This window comes from Carlito syrichta, unplaced genomic scaffold (assembly GCF_000164805.1).
Source record: "Carlito syrichta isolate Samal-C Ts95f unplaced genomic scaffold, Tarsius_syrichta-2.0.1 Scaffold315797, whole genome shotgun sequence".
Lineage (NCBI taxonomy): Eukaryota > Metazoa > Chordata > Mammalia > Primates > Tarsiidae > Carlito > Carlito syrichta.
Window position 1 is genome coordinate 273,795 of NW_007259893.1, and position 18,371 is coordinate 292,165.

The following is an 18,371-nucleotide window of genomic DNA, read 5'->3' on the forward strand; positions in this document are numbered from 1 at the left end:
TGTCTCTCTCCACTTGGTTCTGCTAATTTTTGTTTCATATACTTTGCATTTTTTAAAACACGTTGATGTGTATACAGGGAGAGAAATTACCCTTACACTTTGGATTTTGTAATTAGATGCATATGTATTTGTGATTGCTATGTCTCCTGGACATATTTATCCTTTTGATGTTTTAGAGGCTCTCTCCTTGCCTCCAGCCCACTGACCTGTTTTGGGGAGCTGAGGATGCTGGGAATATGAAGCGTGGTGTCACCATGATGTGTTCTTCCTCTGGGGTCACCTCCTGATGAGAGGGTGGTCACTGTTATATGACCCTCTGTGTAGGTCAGGATCCTAAAGAAAATAGGTCAGAGATCTGAAGGTTTGAGGTGCAGAGTTCAATTAAGGAACTACTCAAAAAGTGTGGACAGCGGTCAGGCAAGCAACAAAGCAAGGAGACCCCTGGTAGCAACAAAAGGGAGCTGCTAACCCCAGGCCTAAAGAGGGGGGGGTGTGATACATGAGCTCACCTGACCAAAAATCAAAGGATGGACACAGAGACATGGAGTGCAGCTGAAGTGAGACTTTAATGATGGTCTTTCAAGATCAGGTGTCTGGGGGGCAGGCACACCAAGGCAGTTATAGCAAGCACACTTATGCCCTAAAACGCAAGTCCCTCTCCTGGTTTCCCATTGGTTGGGTACTGCAGAAGTTGCACGTTTCCCCATACAATGCCTACATGACACATGTTGATTGGTTTTACAGAATCATTTCATTTGCATTTCCTATTTGCTGATTAGCTTACAGGATTATTCTGATTGGATCCCACCAAAAGTTTAATCACGAAGCCTGTAAAACGTAAAAAGTCAAAGTAAAAAGCCTGCAAAAAGGAAGCACAAAGAAACAGGAAGTGAATCAACCAAAAGAGAAGCACAAAGCATTAGACACCATCTTGAGAACCCAAGATAAGCCAGGCTTCAGTTTGAAAATAGATCACCATTCTTATTTCTCACAATCTCCTGCTTTTTTATTTTTAAATCCTTTGATTTGATTTTTATTATGATTTAGGTTTGTTTCAAATTTCTCTAATATTTTTTGACTTCCTTCTTCAAGGTTTAATTTAGTTTCCACCATCATGAGGGCATCATGAGGAATAACCCATGGGCATTTGTTTATTAATAGCAGTTTTTACGAGTCTGAGTTAAACCTCTAACACAGGGAATTATACAACTTCCTACAGCGGTTAATATTCCAGCTACAATTGCAGATGAGGTTAAGATTAAAACTACCATTCCTTTCCATTTCCAAACCAACTTTCTAGCCAATCTGTAAAAGGATCACTGATTCCAGAATTCTCAGCTAGTTCATGGGCTAGGGTGGCCAGTCCCCGTAATGACTTAAGTCACAGTTCCATCTGGGGCAGTGTTATTTGGGACATGAGGGCAACACTTTCCGCCCAGCGTAACACGGGCCCCATCCTTTTCTGCCATCATCATATTCAATACCCTTTGATTTTTCCAAGTCATTCTGCTAGTAGTACCTACTTGGCTAGCTGCTCCTTGAAGAGTATGTTTCTAATATAGTTTACAAACCTTTGTTGATGATAGTAAATATAATTAATCCAGTCTACGTTTTTAGCAATAATAGACCACTAAAAGAGTGCAGACTTACACCCCACAGCTATCTGGTTTTTAGCCTTGAATTCATTAAGGACTCCCCTGGGGACCCCTATGAGTCAATGTACACATTTGAGTCCAAAGACCCTGGTAGTGCTCCCCGAAGATGGTGAGGAGTCTGAGTGCTTTCAGATACGGGACAGAAAGCCAGGGCAAATGGAACAGCCCATTGGACCAATGCACAAGTCCTGGTCCAGCTGGATGGCAACAAGTCACGCAGGCTTTCCCACAATGTCACCATATATTGACTTGAGGGCTGTGTAAGCTCGGAAGTTGCTACTGGTTACAAGTCAGCGATTGTCCCACAGGAGGCTGGAAACCCTTCCCTTGTCTAGAGAGACACGAGGAGTGATTCATCAGCCCTATGGAAAAGGAGGGGGTTGCCCTCGGGTCTGACCTCTACAGGGCAAGAAAGAGCAGAGACAAGCTCTTAGTCTTGCTTCCCCAAGTGTCCTTGTCTTGGCAGAAGGCGAGCATACAACTCATCCCAGTGGGGTCTGTGTCCCAGCAGAGAGGAAATGAGACCAGCTGTGCTTGTGGCCATCCCACAGCACAGGCAAAACAGTTGCTTTTGTTCAAAGCTAGCGCTGAAAATTTGACCCATTCTACCCAAGCATAACCTGTTTTAATTTCTAGAGTTTGTGACCTTTATATTGGGTTGTAAACGATTCCATCCCCTGGGATCTCCAAACGGAGTAGTAGCAGTCTACCCTTGGTGCCGCGTGGCCCACCACACCTCCCCCCAGCTAGGACTGGGAGGTTCCTGATGATCTGAGTCATGTGCAGGACAGAGATATCTATCGATCTGTGAGAGCTGCCTTTGCTCTTTTAGCTCTTCACAATGTGAACCTCAACAAGCACGAAACTTTGCAGTTAGGTTTTCTGGGCACCCTGTGCACCTCCCACCGTTTTCTTCCCCTCCCTTTTTAAGTCCTTTGTTGGTGTCTTGACATGCGTATAATGGGCCCAACCCTTTCCTGCTGCCCGCATGGTGGTCAGGATTACTTGGTAGGGGCCTTCCCAGCTGGGCCGAAGTCAATCTTCCTTCCTGGAATTAATGAGTACCAGGTCTCCAGCTGGTCTGCAGGCAGTTCAGGAGGAGAGTATGGGGTAGATGTGGCTTCTTGAGCTTTCTTTTTTTACCCCACCCTAGAGAGACGGAATTAAGAACTTGAAGAGTTTAAGTATTAAAATTTTTAAAAGCACAGGATTATAGGTCATTGTAAGTTATTCTTTCCCACAAACCTTTAACATGCCATTTTTGACACAGTTATACCATTTTTTGAACATGCTTGAATCTTTTATTTTTGTCCTATGCTTTTTAAAAATAACCCGTCACTTTATTATAGGACAAAAATGTACTATACAAGATCTTTTTCTATACAAAATGATGATGTTAAAAAATTCAATCCATTTAAAGCTTAGTTTCCTAAGTAATTAAAAACCTTTCAAGCCATAACAGCAGTTAGAAAAAACTATAGTCAACTTAATCATATACCAAGATTTCTTCATAAATTCTCCTTGAACCTTATTATGACTTCCACATACCATTGACAACATACCTGGTCTCTCTGTTTTGCCCTATATTTCCCTCTTTCCTAAATAATCAGTCATTTTACTTTAGGACAACATGTTATCATGTGAAATTCTTTTATATACAAAATTATTCTTTTTCCTTTATAACTTTCCTTACCAAAAATAGAACTTTATATCCATAACTCTTTTTACAGCTCTCTCTCCTACTTACTGATATTTTTCCCATTTTTTGATAAATAGCCTTTTAAGTAATTTCCAGATTACATAAAATAACCTAAAATTTTAGTGAAAACCTAGGAAACAAGAAATTCTGAACTGTCTGCTAGATATTAATATTTTATAGATGAGACACTTTATATAATGTTAGAAACTTTTTTTATATCATAACTTTTTCTTAATTGAAAGTAACTCAGACATTTAATGAGCTTTTAAGATAATTTTAAGATTTTAAAATTACATGAAGAGCTTATCCATAAGCATTATTTTATTAATATTTACTTAATTTATTTATTTATAGCAGTTTGCTGAATTACTTATTGTCGGAGTACCGGCTCCGACCTAGGAGGGAGGGTTAGGACCCGCACCGGAGAATCTGGACGGCGAGAAGAGACCACTCGGAAGCAGTTCTTCTGGGAACAGTCTGATCAGGACTGAAGCCAATTTTATTCAAACCTTTTCCAACTTCTATACCCTCCAGCAGTGTGATAATCACTTGCTGGGGGCGTACAGATTCCATGCATATCGCGCTTTACAAACTATGCATCACAAGACCACCACGAGACCCGCAAGTTCCAAGCAAACAATTCGAATTCCATGATGCCTGTCATGCTTCACAAAACCCACATTAAGGTCACAGGTGCACAATTTCAATACAGATCGTTCAAAGTGTTTTCCATAATGTTCAATAAATCATTCATATTATACTCTTTGTTCTAAACCCTGATTAATACAAAAACTTTCTAAGTTAACTCTAGGTTCAATCCAAGTTCACTGACTCCTAATATTTTTAACGATTAATATTATCAACTTAACACTATACTATAATCTATAAGTTTACTTAAATGACTCAACTGTTAGCCATACTATTAATTATTATGATTTAACGTAATGCCTTATAACTCAGTTAAAACTTATTCTTAAACTACCAAACTTTACTATAATTCATATGTTTCATATGTCTAAACTTTAATTTTTATATGATCTAATGATTGACCTTTAATACTATGCTATATCCTATTAAGCTAATACCTCATCATTAATTCTTTTATAAATCTTATAGTAACTATTATATTTGAATAATGTAGCAAAAGGAAACAAAACAGCAAGCATAAATTTACTCAAATATACTATAAAATGTAAATGCAACTATGAGTGTATATGTATATATTTTATCCTAACAAGTCTACTCTAAAAATCAAATAGTAGCTGTCACACTCTTGAACAAGGAAATGCATGGCCGCCATGACAGTGGCCATGGGCTGAAGCAAACAGAGTTTCGGTATTTAACGAAACAAAAGAAAACGTTCTGCCTGGCTAGAGGCAGGGTGACAAAACTATTATGGTAATTTAGTTTCTAATCTTAGCTCTAGGGGAAACTGCTTTCAGGAACAAGAGCTGACTAACCAGTCTACCAGGAAATAGAAGTTTTAAAATATCTAGAAAGAAGTACAACTTAGAAGGGACAAGGTCATATAAAATAATTCTGCTGTGCAACTTTCCATCAGGTGTATAGGGATTTACTTATAAGTTTTACTGCCATGTATGCACACTGGTCACTAATCACACGCCAATATTATAGGTATAACTGATATCCTATGTCAGAGGCGATCTTCCAGATGGGCCTTTACAGGCCTCAGCCATGTAGCTATAGATGTTGGCTCCCAACAACTTATGAAAACTGAAATCTTAGACAAGGCCAGTTATTATTCTAAGTTATCTTCTGGCAAATTATTTTTAAAGCCTGTGAACATCAGGTGTTACCTAAGTAAGAATCTTAAAGTTAAATACATGAACATTTTACTGATAAGTCACAAGCTTTAGCTGGGGTTTTTTTGTTTTTGTTTTTGTTTTGTTTTTTTTAACCAACAATTTTAAGTTAGTTATACTTGTAGCAAAAACATTTATACAAATTAAGAACAGTTTGGTTTTGGCTAGGTTTATAGTCTTATAACTTTCATGCCAAATCCTTATACTTAAAATCTAGCAGAGGAAATGCAAAACTTACTTGGTTAGCGGACCAGACAAAAATGTATGCTGACAATTCCAAAGACACTTTCATTTTATTAATAACTTGAAACCCATTTTTATTTACCAAAGATCATTAAAGTCACATGAACTTGGAAAGCATTTAGATTTGTTTGTTTACTTCATGGGTACTCATTTACTTAGAAGCCAATTTGGTAGCATGCTGGACAAAACACATAGCATGCACTAACATGCAATCACATTCAAACATATGTATATATACACAAAGATTTAACAACCTTTACCTCCCAACTTCAGCAATGAAATAGCAACAAACTTACCATTTTACAAAAGATACCTGAATTCAAATTATACTTCTGACAAAATTGGAGTCTGTTTGCATGGCTAAACTTTGCCCCAGTAGGCAGTTCAATAAAAACTGTGAACGAAAATTGGGGTAAGGCAGTCTCCACAGCAGTTTCATTTTTTAAAAATCTTTTTTTTAACCTTTTTTTCCCTTCAGTTTTAAGTGAGTTTTCAATGTCTACATTTTAGTTAGAACTGGCTGAACTGTCTAAGAAAAACACATTTTTAAAATTTAATCTTGAAAACAGAGAGCTTATCGCAACACCAGTAGGTTAGTTGCTAACAGATTCAAAGCAGGCAGAAAAGAGAGAAATAGCGTTTAGGAGCCTTTATTTAACACTGTAGTTGCAGGTTAACTATTTGGACTCTGAAATTTATAATTCCAAAAGGGATGGCCTAGACCAAATGGCTGGTGCCTGTGTTAGTTAAGAAATTAGTTTGGGTTACAGTGCCTTAATATTTACCTGGAGTGTTGTCAGATTCATGCTTATTAGGTCTCTGATGGGTAGTTGGATTTTTTTTCCTTCTCTCGTTAAGCCTCAAAGACCTTAGAGATAGCCTGAGACCTTGGGGCTGATTCTCTGATTCCCTCACTTATCAACCCCCTCAGATCCTGCATTTGGGTTCTTTTGCTCAGCTGGTTGAATTCTAAACCCTGGAGGGTGTTCCTGTTTCCATATGGACATCGTGGCCCTCCCAATCATTCCCCTTGTTCTTGGTACACGGGCTGTCCCCCAAGGCCTCAACATTTCCCTAATGGATGATCTGGGGTAATGTTAGAGGGAGAATTTTTGTCTCACCCTTACTTGGATTCCCTAGGCCTAGAATTTATATTCCCCATTCTTGGCTAATTTGAATACTCAACCCCACACACTAGGAGTTTCTCATATTCCCTGGCTGATGTCCATGCCTGAGTTCACCCAAGCACTCAACCTCCCTTTACTGGAGGTTTCTTGTGCACCCTGAGATTCACTTCATCCATCTCCGGCTGTTTCCCTCATGGGAGGACAGAACCACGGATCGGGACTCACTTTGTACCTGTGATACGTCTCAGTCACACACACACTCAACTTCTGAGAATACCCCAACCACCAAGGCAGTACTCACAGTCCAATTTTCCCACCTGGGCTCGTGCACAAGGTTGCCTGGTTGCCGTAGTGCCTGCTTTCTTTCTTCTCTCTTTTTTTTTTTTCCCGTGTCACTTCTGCTACCTCTGGAGCAATAGTATTGGGCTTATCTGTATTCCTGTAAGCAGCTGAGATGTCCAAGCAGAGTAGGCTACCCAGAATGGGGTGGGAAGTTTCTCCCCCTCTGCTGGAGTCCCCCTCTCGCAGACGCAGAGTATCCCAGATGAGCTCCCAAATTTTGAGAAACGAACTCACCTGCCCAAAATCAAAGGATGGACACAGAGACATGGAGTGCAGCAGAAGTGAGACTTTAATGACAGTCTTGCAAGTGAGACTTTAACGACGGTTAGGTGGGCAGGCACATGGCGGCAGTTACCACCAGCACATTCTTGCTCTCAAATGCAAGTCCCTCTCCTGGTTTTCCATGGGTTGGGTACTGCAGAAGTTACATGTTTTCCCATACAATGCCTACGTGACACATGTTGATTGGTTTCACAGAATCATTTCATTTGCATGTCCTTTTTGCCGATTGGCTTACAGGATTATTCTGATTGGATCCCACCAAACGTTTAAACATGAAGCCCGCTGAAGTAAAAAGGCCTGCAAAAAGGAAGCACAAAGAAGCCGGAAGTGAATCAACAAAAGAGAAGCACAGAGCATTCAGACCCCATCTTGAGAACCCAAGATAAGCTAGGCTCCAAGTGGAAAACGAGTCACCATTCTTATTTCTCGTGGAGGTGCCATGAGAGCGGGGATGGGCGTGGGGGAGGGTGGCCGCCTAGCTAGAGCTGTGGCTGCCAAGGAGGGTGCGGTCTTGATGGGCTCAGGGATTCAAGCCTCGGTGATGACCGCGGCGAGGTGTGGGGAAGGATGGGCGGGGGGCAAGACGTCCTCTGCCCAGCCCTCTTGTCCTTTCCACTGGTCAACTCCAGGCAGAAGCCAAGGGGACAAGGGCCTGGGTGCGGCCAACTCGAGGGTTCAGCCTTGCAAAGCACAGAGCAGGACACAGAAGGGGGCAGGCTGGGCCTGGGGGCTGAGGGAGACAGATACCGCCACGAGGCTCTGGGGCTGGGGTCCAGCAGAAGTTCCACCGTGCCTGGGAGTGAGGCACGGAGGAGGCCAGATGCCAGAGCCAGGCTGCTCGGTGTGAACTCCGCCCTGCCGCCTGCCCGCAGTGTCACTAGTCACTTATCCCATGGATACCCCCATTCTTCACCTGCAAAATGTCTGATCATACTGTCTCTTGGGGCCAAGGCATGGTGAAGAGTCAATGAGTGAGGAGGTGTCAAGCACTGAGCTGCATGTCAGGCCCACAACAAGCCCTCCAGAAGGGCTACTTTTACTCCACAGTCCAGTGGTCTGGAAGTCTTGCTTTTCTAAGCGCTCTAGCTTCTGGGACATATTGCTTTGGTGTTTCAGTAGCTTTAAAGTGAATATATTGACATACTTTCCTAAGGAATAGCTGCAACTAACACCCTAAGGAAGCTAGTGAAAACTTCATTCATCTGAGAAGTCAGTGGAAGTCAGAGAAGAAACTTACATTTTGCAAATCGTATATTAACACTGATAGTTGTGCTCTGAGGTGTCTTTCAATCAATCGTTAATTGAACAGCTACTTTGTGTCAAGCATTCTAAAGCTCCTTGGAATAGAGGGAGGGGATGACTGCAGTGAGAGCAGAGTGAAAAAGAGCCTCCCTGCCTCCAAGGACATCACAAATTTTGTTGGGAAAACAAAGCCCAAGTGCATGATTTCATATAAAGCCGGATAAAATGTGATATTCTGACTATAGAGGGGAGGACTGATTGATACGATTCCAGAGTACAGCTGGAGAAGAGAAAATCTCAGGCCTGGGGGTCAGCAAACGGACAGGGCCATGGGGCCAGGCAAGAGCTGGACACAGGCCTTTTGCGGGAGAAGGAAGATCTGGCTATGCTATCTATTTCGTAGTTTTCTGGGTGTGCGTGTGTATGCATATGTGATGAAACTAAGATGATAATTCTGCGGGTTTTGCTCTTAATTCTAGGCATCAGAAAACCCACAGAATGAAGAGATAGAAATCACTTAGGTAGGCTGGGCTTGGTGGCTCAGCCTGTAATACCAGTATTTTGGGAGGCCGAGACGAATGGATTACACGAGCCCGCAAGTTTGAGACCAGTCCAGGCAACTTGGCGAGACTTTATCTCTACAATTAAAAAAAAAAATGTCATTCTAAAAAAAAAAAAAAGAAGAGAAATCACTTAGGTAATATTCAAGCACGGGCATGGTTGGCACCAGATGTGTTATGTTATCAGGGTTGGAAACTCCGCTCCTTTTTGCTCTGCTTTCAAACTCTGTCATCTGTATTAGAAAACACAGGAAGTTCCCCAAAAGGCAGAACAAACGCATGTTCCAGTTTCCCTTCCCTCCGAGTCCTGTTTGCCACTTCCTGATTTGACCATGTCTGGCACATTCTCAGTTCTCTTGGGCCTCGCCCTGGGTTCCCACACGGTTGCTGGCAGGTCTCACCTGGCTCGCGGTCCTGGGGTCTCTCCCACTCAGGGCCTGGCCAAGGCCACCTTGTGCCATCCCTGGCGGTGGGGCACGCTCGGTCACCGCCCCTGCACCAGCCTGCCTCCTGGTCTTCACACACTTCACCAGACACAGCGCGATTCCGCTTGGAATAAAACCATAACCAGAAGGTGCTTTCCTTCCAACGTCCCGTTTTCTGCCACATACTAACCTGTCACAACAGCACCACAATTGACATTCCGCAGATGGTTGAACCCGGTGGCCCCTCCCCAGCTCCAAATTGGGGGTCAGATTTGTTCTCTTGCCTTTCCTTTGCATCTGCACAGAGAGCTTTCTTCCCTTCCTTACTGTCCTGGGTAGTTACTCGAGCTCTGTTCTCTGCTTTCCTGTCGAGGAAATCCTGACTCGAGACTCGACTTCTGTCCTTCCACCCTTCTCTGCCAGGGCCTGGACATTCAGAGTTTCAGTTCATTCTTTCTGGGTACCTTGGGCCCATTTTCTGTCTCTGTCTTCTGTGCCCCTGCTGCTGGCAACAACATTCCCGGTCCCTTTATCTAGTTTTCAATTTCTCTGCAGCTAGAAGACAACAAACCTGTCTTATAATGTGGGAAATCTGGGGAGGAAAATATTCCAGATGACGGCAGGCACTTGCTGCATCTTTATTCTTGATTACATCTCTGCCTACCAGCTGTCCCACGATTTCCCTGTGGATGGCAACTTCCTAAACTGGGAGCCCCATGCCCTGTTTCTGGACCAGGTTACTGTTGGCATCTCTCAGTTATTCTCCAGTTGAGAAGAATAGATTAAGAACAGGTGGCCAGTTTCTTTGACCCAGAACCAGGAAATAGAAATATTGAATACAAAATTAACATCCTCTTCAGAACTTCAAAGTGAAAGTCATTTCAGACTCAAGCTGTGACCCGGAGGAGAAAAATGCAGTGCTGTATCAAATGGTTAATGGGACAAAGACCTGGAAAATGTGAGGAGGAGAAGGACAAAGGTCAACAGAAGCCTGGGTGCATCTTGGCCTTTAGACTCTATGCCCTGTTTCCAGCCTGGCTGCTAACAGCTAGAATATTGGCCTCTACGTTATTGACCTCCAGAATATTGACCTCCAGAGTATTGGCCTCTAGGTTATTGGCCTCTAGGTTATTGGCCTCCAGATTATTGGCCTCCAGAGTATTGGCCTCTAGGTTATTGGCCTCTAGGTTATTGGCCTCCAGATTATTGGCCTCCAGAATATTGGCCTCTAGATTATTGGCCTCTAGAACATTGGCCTCTAGGTTATTGGCTTCTAGAATCTAGCCCCTCTTTCCAGTCCAGCTGCTAACCAACTAGTGGTGTGATTTGAAGCAAATCAGTTCACCTTTTTTAGTCTAGTTATCAGGGTCTTTCCATTTTAAAGGCAAAAAAGGAAACGGCTAAATCACTCCATTTCTTTTTAAGGCATCAGTCATGCCCACTTTATTACTCTCTAAGTCCCATTCCCAAAGTATATTTGTAAGTAGGAATCATCTTCCTGGGTTGTTCCCACAACTTCAGACTAGAGGCCATCCAGTGTCCCTCCCTTTCTCTGTCCCTCCCTCCCTCCCTCCCTCTCTCTCTCTCTCTGCTTTATTGAGGTATAATTGACAAAAATTGCAGATATGCAGGGTGTACCACGCGACGTTTCAATACAGGCATGCGCTGTGAGACTGTTGCCACACATCCATCCCCTCTCACGGTTACCTATCTGGCGCCAGTGGCGCGAGGGCACTTAGCTCTACTCTCTCAGCATGCTTCCAGTGTACGGCGCCGCACTGTTAAGGGAGGGATGTGCTGCACAGTGGGATCTCTTTCCAGCCGGCCCTGCTCCACGCCTGGCCTCTTTCCAACACAAGGCTGGATCTCCCGTCTTTGTGGACTGACCCAGCACACCACACTGGTTCTCAACTTCGAGCATGCACCAGAATCACCAGGAAACTTGTCAGACATGGACAGCTGGGTCCCACCCCTCTGAGTTTCTGTTTTAGAAGGTCTGGGATGAGGCCTGGGACTTTGGCTCTCTCGCAGGTTCCCAGGTCATGCTGACACTGCCGACCCAGAGGTGGCCCTTGGAGAACCCGGTAGTGGAAAGAACAGACATGTCTTCACATTCTGGCTCTGCCGTTCACAGTTTCTGGGACTTGAAGGCAACGCATTGAATCAATCTAAGCCTTGGTTTGCTCACCCACAAAATAAGGCAGAGATACTTTATTTCCTGTGGCGACTATTGCTGTGTACCCCTGCCTAGAATTTTGCCAAAATTCATTTGCTTTTCCCTTGTGCTTCTCAACTACCACCTGAACTCTTCTAGGAAAATAACCAAATAATGGATTACCATGTGGATAGCAGCCATAATCTCACAAGCAGAATATTCAGGGAAATAAACTCTTATGCTGACAGTCTTCTGAAAGGACATAATTTTAGCAAGTTTAATAAAAACCTTTCTAAACACTTAAGAAAGTGAGAAGACAGAAATGTTCCCACTTAAAACTCTCAAATATTTTTCAGTTATAGCATATGTGGCCCAGATACATTAGCATTTGTTACATTCCCAGGATCCTGAGAGAATTAGATCAGGTCTAAAATGAGGCATAAAAGTCTCGAGGAAGTAGGTAATTGTTGTTGTTTTCCATTTTCCCTTAGCATGTGGGAATTAGGAAGGTGTATTTGAATGGGTTGCTAAGAATATTTGGTACCTGTTATTAGATAAGGGACAAATGTTCTCTTAGCCCAGCCATGCGAGTTACAGTAGGGGAGAGACAGGAAGAAGGATATCTGGATTTAGCAAGCCCAAAAATCAATAGTAGAGAGTGTTAGAAACTATTGCAGATGTTGTCCTCAGAGGGAAGTGTTCAAGCATTCCTTTCATTGAGTCACAAACTCAAATATCTGAAGTTGTTCACATATAAATTCTTGTTATAATTTGCTTCATTGGAGAAGATCCTTGGGATTTTCTACATAAGCAATTAGGTCTTCTGCAAAGAGGGACAGGACACTTCTTTTCCAATATGCGTGCCCTTTCTTTTCTTTTTTCTTTTTAATTGCCGTGTCTACCGCTTCCATTACTACATTGAGCAAAAGTTGTGAAAATGGACATTCTTGCTTTATCTTGAAGTTAAGGAGGAAGCATTCTGTTTTTGATCAGAAAGAATGTTAACTCTGCATTTTTTATGGATGCTCTTTATGAAGTTGAGGAAGTTCCATATGTTCTTAGTTTGCTCAGAGATTTTTTTTAATGTTTTTGCTTTTTACATTTAAAGGGTTGTTTAAAAAAAAACAAAGATGATTATAAAAAGACCATATGTGACATAAAAAGCCTAACATATTTATTATGAAGCTATTTAAAGAAAAATCCCCAATCTTTAGTCTAAAGACAGCAATTGAAAGACAGATTATCAGAATGAATTTTAAAATGACCCAACTATTTACTGTCTACCAGAAACTTCAAATACAATTATATAGGTAGGTTAAAAGGAAGATAGTGGGGAAGGATATAACATGTAACCAAAATTAAGCTGGAATGAATATATTAACTCCTAGGAAGTGTCATGGCAAAGAAAATCACTAGGAAAATGATGGTCATTGCATGGTGATAAAACGGTTACTTTTCCAGTAAGTCATAACAGTCCTCGATGTGTATGCACCAAACTTACTTGATGCAAAATACTTGATGCAAAAAACTGACGAAATAAATGGAGAAATTGAGAAATGCACAGTTATAGTAGGGAACTTTTAACACCCTTCTCCCAGTAACTTGCAAATTCACCAGAGAGAAAATTAGCAAGGATAGAGAATAATTGAACAATTCCATCAATCAGAAAGATTTATTGAAATTGTCACAACTCTCCACCCAACCTTAGCAGAATGCAATTCTCTTCAAGATCACCTGGATGATCACTAAGGTAGACTATATACCAGGTCACAAAACAAACCGCAACAAAGTTAAAATAATTTGAATAATACAAAATGTGTTTTTTGACCATAATGGAATAGTAATAGAAATCAAAAACAGAAAGATAAGAGGAAAATCAAACAACATACCTCTAAGTAACCCAACGTTTAAGGAGAAAGTCTCAAGGGAAGTAAACAAAACTATCTATTGAACTAAAAATAATGAAAACATGACATATCAAATCTGTGGGATATAAATAAAGTGTCTGACTAGAATTTATAACACTAAATGCTTACTTAGAAAACAAGAAAAATCTCAAGTTAATAAGTTTCTACCTCAAGAAATTAGAAAAATAGAGAAAAGTCCAAAGTCAGCAGAAGCGATGTCATAATAAAGATAAGAGAACTTTCTAGTATCCGTTTTGTTTAAGGCAGAGCCGGGCTTTCTTTCTTTCTAAATCTAAAACCGAGCTTCTGTTTCTGAGAAAATAATTAATTAAACACTCACTGTGGTTTGAGTGCATCCCTTAAAGCTCGTGTGTTGGAAACTGAATCCCCAGTGCCACCGTGTTGAGAGGTGGGACCGTCAGGAGGCGGTTAAGTCTTGAGGGCTCTGCCCTCATGAATGGATTCACGTTGTTATCTAAGGAGGGGCTTCCTGATCACTCCCCTCAAGCCCGCCCACCCCACCCCCGCTTGCCCCTCTGCTTTCCACTGTGGCACGACGCGGCCAAAAGGCCGTCACCAGACGTGGCCCCTCAGTCTTGGACTTCCCCACATCCAGAACCATGAGCCACACAGACTTCTGTTTATTATAGATCATCCATTCTGTGGCATTCTGTGACAGCAGCCCAGAAGGAACCAAGCCAGTGTGCACTGCAAGACATGCTGGTCCTGGCACTACCGCCACCTCTCTGTTCCCTCTTCCTGTGAAAAGACGAAAATGTCCTGTTTCCAGCAAAGATTTCTAGAATGTATTTCAAATGTATTCTGTGTCAAGATAGGGTTGTCAGATAAAATACAGGCTGCCTGGTTGTTGTTGTTGTGGTGTGTGTTTTGTTTTTGTTTTTTGGCTAAATCTGGTAACCCTAGTCCGTGACCGCATTAGGGACTTACATAGCTTATCTCAAATGTTTATCATAATTCTACAAAGTAAGACCAGGGGCCAGGCTGGAATTTGAATTCAGTTATGTCTTGTTCCTGAATCTAAACTCTTCTGCTTTGCTTGTTGCTTACCTTACGCTGACCATAGAGAGCTAAATAATAAAGGCCAGGGAGAATACACAGTGGGGTTGATAACCGCTGAGCTGACTTTCTCTTCTAGAAAGCAGGGAACTTGGCTCACCTGCTATAGAGAAAGCTATGGAGAGTTTGGGAATAAATTGTCAAAAAGCTTGAATATACAGAAAAAGAGGTGAGAGAGAAAATCTTACATTCTCTGGCCTTTTTACACTCAGTTTGAGACATAGCATGTTCTGAGAAATGACTTTCATAGGCGGCAGACTTGGGACTGCAAATGTAAACAAAAAGCTATTCCCACCACACCCCTCAATAGCTATTTGCAGAATGATGGCTGGTTTTCCTTTCAACAAATGTCCTACGATTTAATAAAGTGAATATGACTGGGTGCTGTGGCTCACACTGGGATTCCAGCACTTTGGGTGACTGAGGAAGGAGGAGTTGCCCAGGAGTTCAAGACCAGCCTGGGCAACTTAGTGAGACCTCGTCTCTACAAAAAAAAAAGCAGGCATGGTAGCGTGGGCCTATAGTTCCAGCTACTTGAGAGACTGAGGCAGAAGAATCGCCTGAGTCCAGGAGGTTGAGCCTGCAGTGAGCTGTGATCGTGCCACTGCACTCCAACCTGAGTGACAGAGTGAGACCTCAACTCAAATACAAAAATAAATGAACAAGTAAAAATAAGATGAATGATATTTTTCTTCCTAAATTACAAAAAAGGTAGACAGTCTACTTTTATTTGACTTTAGAAACACCAGAACACGTACCCTGACTGAAATTATGAATGTGGTCCTGCACTAGTTGAAAGACATTAAGACAGTGAAACACGGCTCACGCCTGGGAACCAGGTTGTGAGAACTGGCCATCTCCGGACAGAAAGCCAGGCCGAGAGGTCTGAAGTGGCCCCTTAATGACCATCGCACTGGCCCGGTGTGAAGAGAACCATGACAGGCGTGAAGAGAACCATGACAGGCGAGGAGAGGCATGCTGGGCGGCTGGGGGGCTGTGAGGGTGGGGGTGGGGAGGTGAGTGTTGCGGGGGAGGTGAGTGTGAATGTGGGCGGAGGATATGAGTGCGGCTGAGCGAGTGTGCCCAGGCTGGGCCCTTGGCAGTCCGCCTCCAATGTTTTCGCAAAATCTACTTGTTCTGGCTAGTTGCTTATCATTTTTCTTTAAATCGGGTCATTTTTTTCACTTAAAAATAAGCTTAGCCTTCTCTTAAGGAACCTATCCATGAAATCTTGTTGGATGACACAGTTACGTTTGCTTCTAGGAAACATTAAATCACAAACATAACTTAAAATTTAAAATATTTCTTTGCAAGCCGCCCCAAACTGATCATTATCCCCATGGACTCATGGAGGTGTACATCACACTTTGGGAAACCTTGGCTTAGAGTCGGGGGTAGCAACCTTTGGGTGGCTGGCTGCCTGTTCATATAAATAAAGTTTTATTGGCACATAGCCATAGCCATTTATTTTTGTACTGTTCTGGCTGTGTTTATGCTATAATGGCAGGATTGACTCATTTTTACAGAGGATTTATGTCTTGCAAAATCAAAAATATTTAGTACACAAGTTTTGCAGAGAAGATGGTCAATCCCTGACTCGCAGGAGCCCCGGTGAGTTTCGTTTATTCCCATGACTGCACTCTGGTCCTCATTCCTGATGCAAGTCCCCTTCTCCTTAGCAGTTCTTTCACGAGAAGAGACTATTCCACCTTCTGTGAAGACCAGGCTGGAGAAAATCCACTCACACAAAGGCTGAATCCACAGAGTCTGATGAAGGCCTAGTGATAGATGCCAACCAAATGTCTGTTGGCTCGAGGGAGATGCATTTCAACTTGCCACAGGGACTGGCTGTCTCATTATCCCCAGCCGACTGGACTGAACATTCTAGCGTTTTTCTTCTCTCCAGTCTTCCAAATGGCAGTGATCTAAGATTGTATTTCAAACCTGAAAACTGACTTTGTGACTGTCATCTCTGGCTCTAATGTCTACATTCCTGGCGACTCTGGGCAGCTTCTGTTTGAGGTAAAGTTGAAAATGGCTAAGCTGGAAAGTAATTTTCATCAGGTAAAACAGGGGGAAAACTGTGAAGTGGTGTCACTTTACATTACACTGTGGCATTTTTTCTCAGTCGTTTCTTGTGGAAGGGAACAAAAATTCTCATATAAAGGAGAGTGAAAATTGCTAATTTTGAGGGAGAGAGAAATGGCCATGCATGTGTTTATTAGCTACTGCTGACTCTAGAAATATGTTTTTATTTCTCTATTGCCATAGCTAAACATCATCAGATGATAGCATTAAAATACGTAACATATGTTCAGTTAACGTGATAAGACGGTATTGCAACTAAACATTTTTAGTACAGGTCTATTTCTTCACGGTGTTTGTGGATAGATCAGCCATATTGTGAACAAAGGGTTGAGGTATTATTGAGAAGATCATGATTTCTTGGTGTGTGCGTGTGCATGCATGCGTGCATACGTGTGTGTGTGTGTGTGTGTGTGTGTGTGTGTGTGTGTGTGTGTGTATTTAGGCTGGGAGGAGAATCGGAAAAATTTTTGTGGATCTTGAAGGATGAGTTTTCTAGGGGGAAAAACCAGTGCAAGACATTTCAAGCAGAAGGACTTGTCCTCCTCCTGCTAGATTCAAGAGTGGGACTTCACAAAAAGTACTAGCTGTGGCTTCATTGTCCATACCAATTTTGACCATTGACAAGCCTTTGAGAACATTTCAAGGTCATTTTCTGAGTCTACTTAGTGGGTTTTTGCAAATAAGCCTCTTGTTCTCAGGAAAAAGGTATGCTTCCTTGTCCTTGGGTTTAGAATGCCCTTCCCCTAATTCTTGTTGCTTTGTCTTGATTCATCAAACCCCAGGGCTTCTGTGACCCAGCGGTGTTAGAGCAGAGGGGGTTCGAATTTGAGAAGGGAAGCAAGACCCAGGCTCCAGCTACACTGTTGCTGAGCGAGTTCCTCCCTGGGCAGCTCTGGGGGACAGCCAGGAAGCCCCCCTGACGCCTCTGCATCTCACACTGTGGCACAGTATCTTGCTGACTTCTCTGTGCCCCGGGCCATCCTCGCCCACCCGCATCTGCCCCTGCAGCAGGGATGGAGTTGGCCGGCAGATGTTGGTCTTGTCCTCCCACATCAGCAAGTGTCCCTCAGGGCTGGCATCCATGTTTTCTACAGCTCAGCATGCATCCTTCTCTCAGGAAACAGCATTTGCTCTGGGAGGGAAAAGCAGGGCATCTGCTCCTATTGCAGGCACTCTGCACTCAAGAGCAGAGGGTTGGGGGACCTTTGCTGATACAGACCACCAGAACGGTATAGGGTCTAAGGGGCTTGGCAATTCTGTGGAGCAGAGCTAGGCATGGCCACGAGGCCACAGTCCAAAGGGTTTCCAGGGGAGCAGGGACAAAGTCAGAAGCAGAGCTCTCACTCACCCGGGGAGACTGCCAGTGGCGGTTTCTAGTGACTTCAATTTGGCAGAGACAAATGTGTCCTGGGATCTCATGAAGGAGCCTTCGGCGTGGAGCCTGTACTTGGGGGGTGGCGTGGGACCGACGCTCCAGCCTTTCCGAGATCTGTGTCATCTGGAGGAGTCTGACGTGACTCAGCAGGAAAGCCTGCTGGCAGGCTGGGCGTGAGAGGGAAGTCCTGAGGTCTGCGGCATTCTCAGGTGCAAAGGCCTTCGAGTTCCCTTCGAGTCACAGCCTTTGCACAACCATTACGCGCAGAAGAAGAAGGACTCCTGGATCTGCTTCAACGCCTTCATTTTATTTCACGGTGCAGACTGAGGCCCGACCAACCGCTCCCAGAACTGCCGAAATGCTGCACTCTC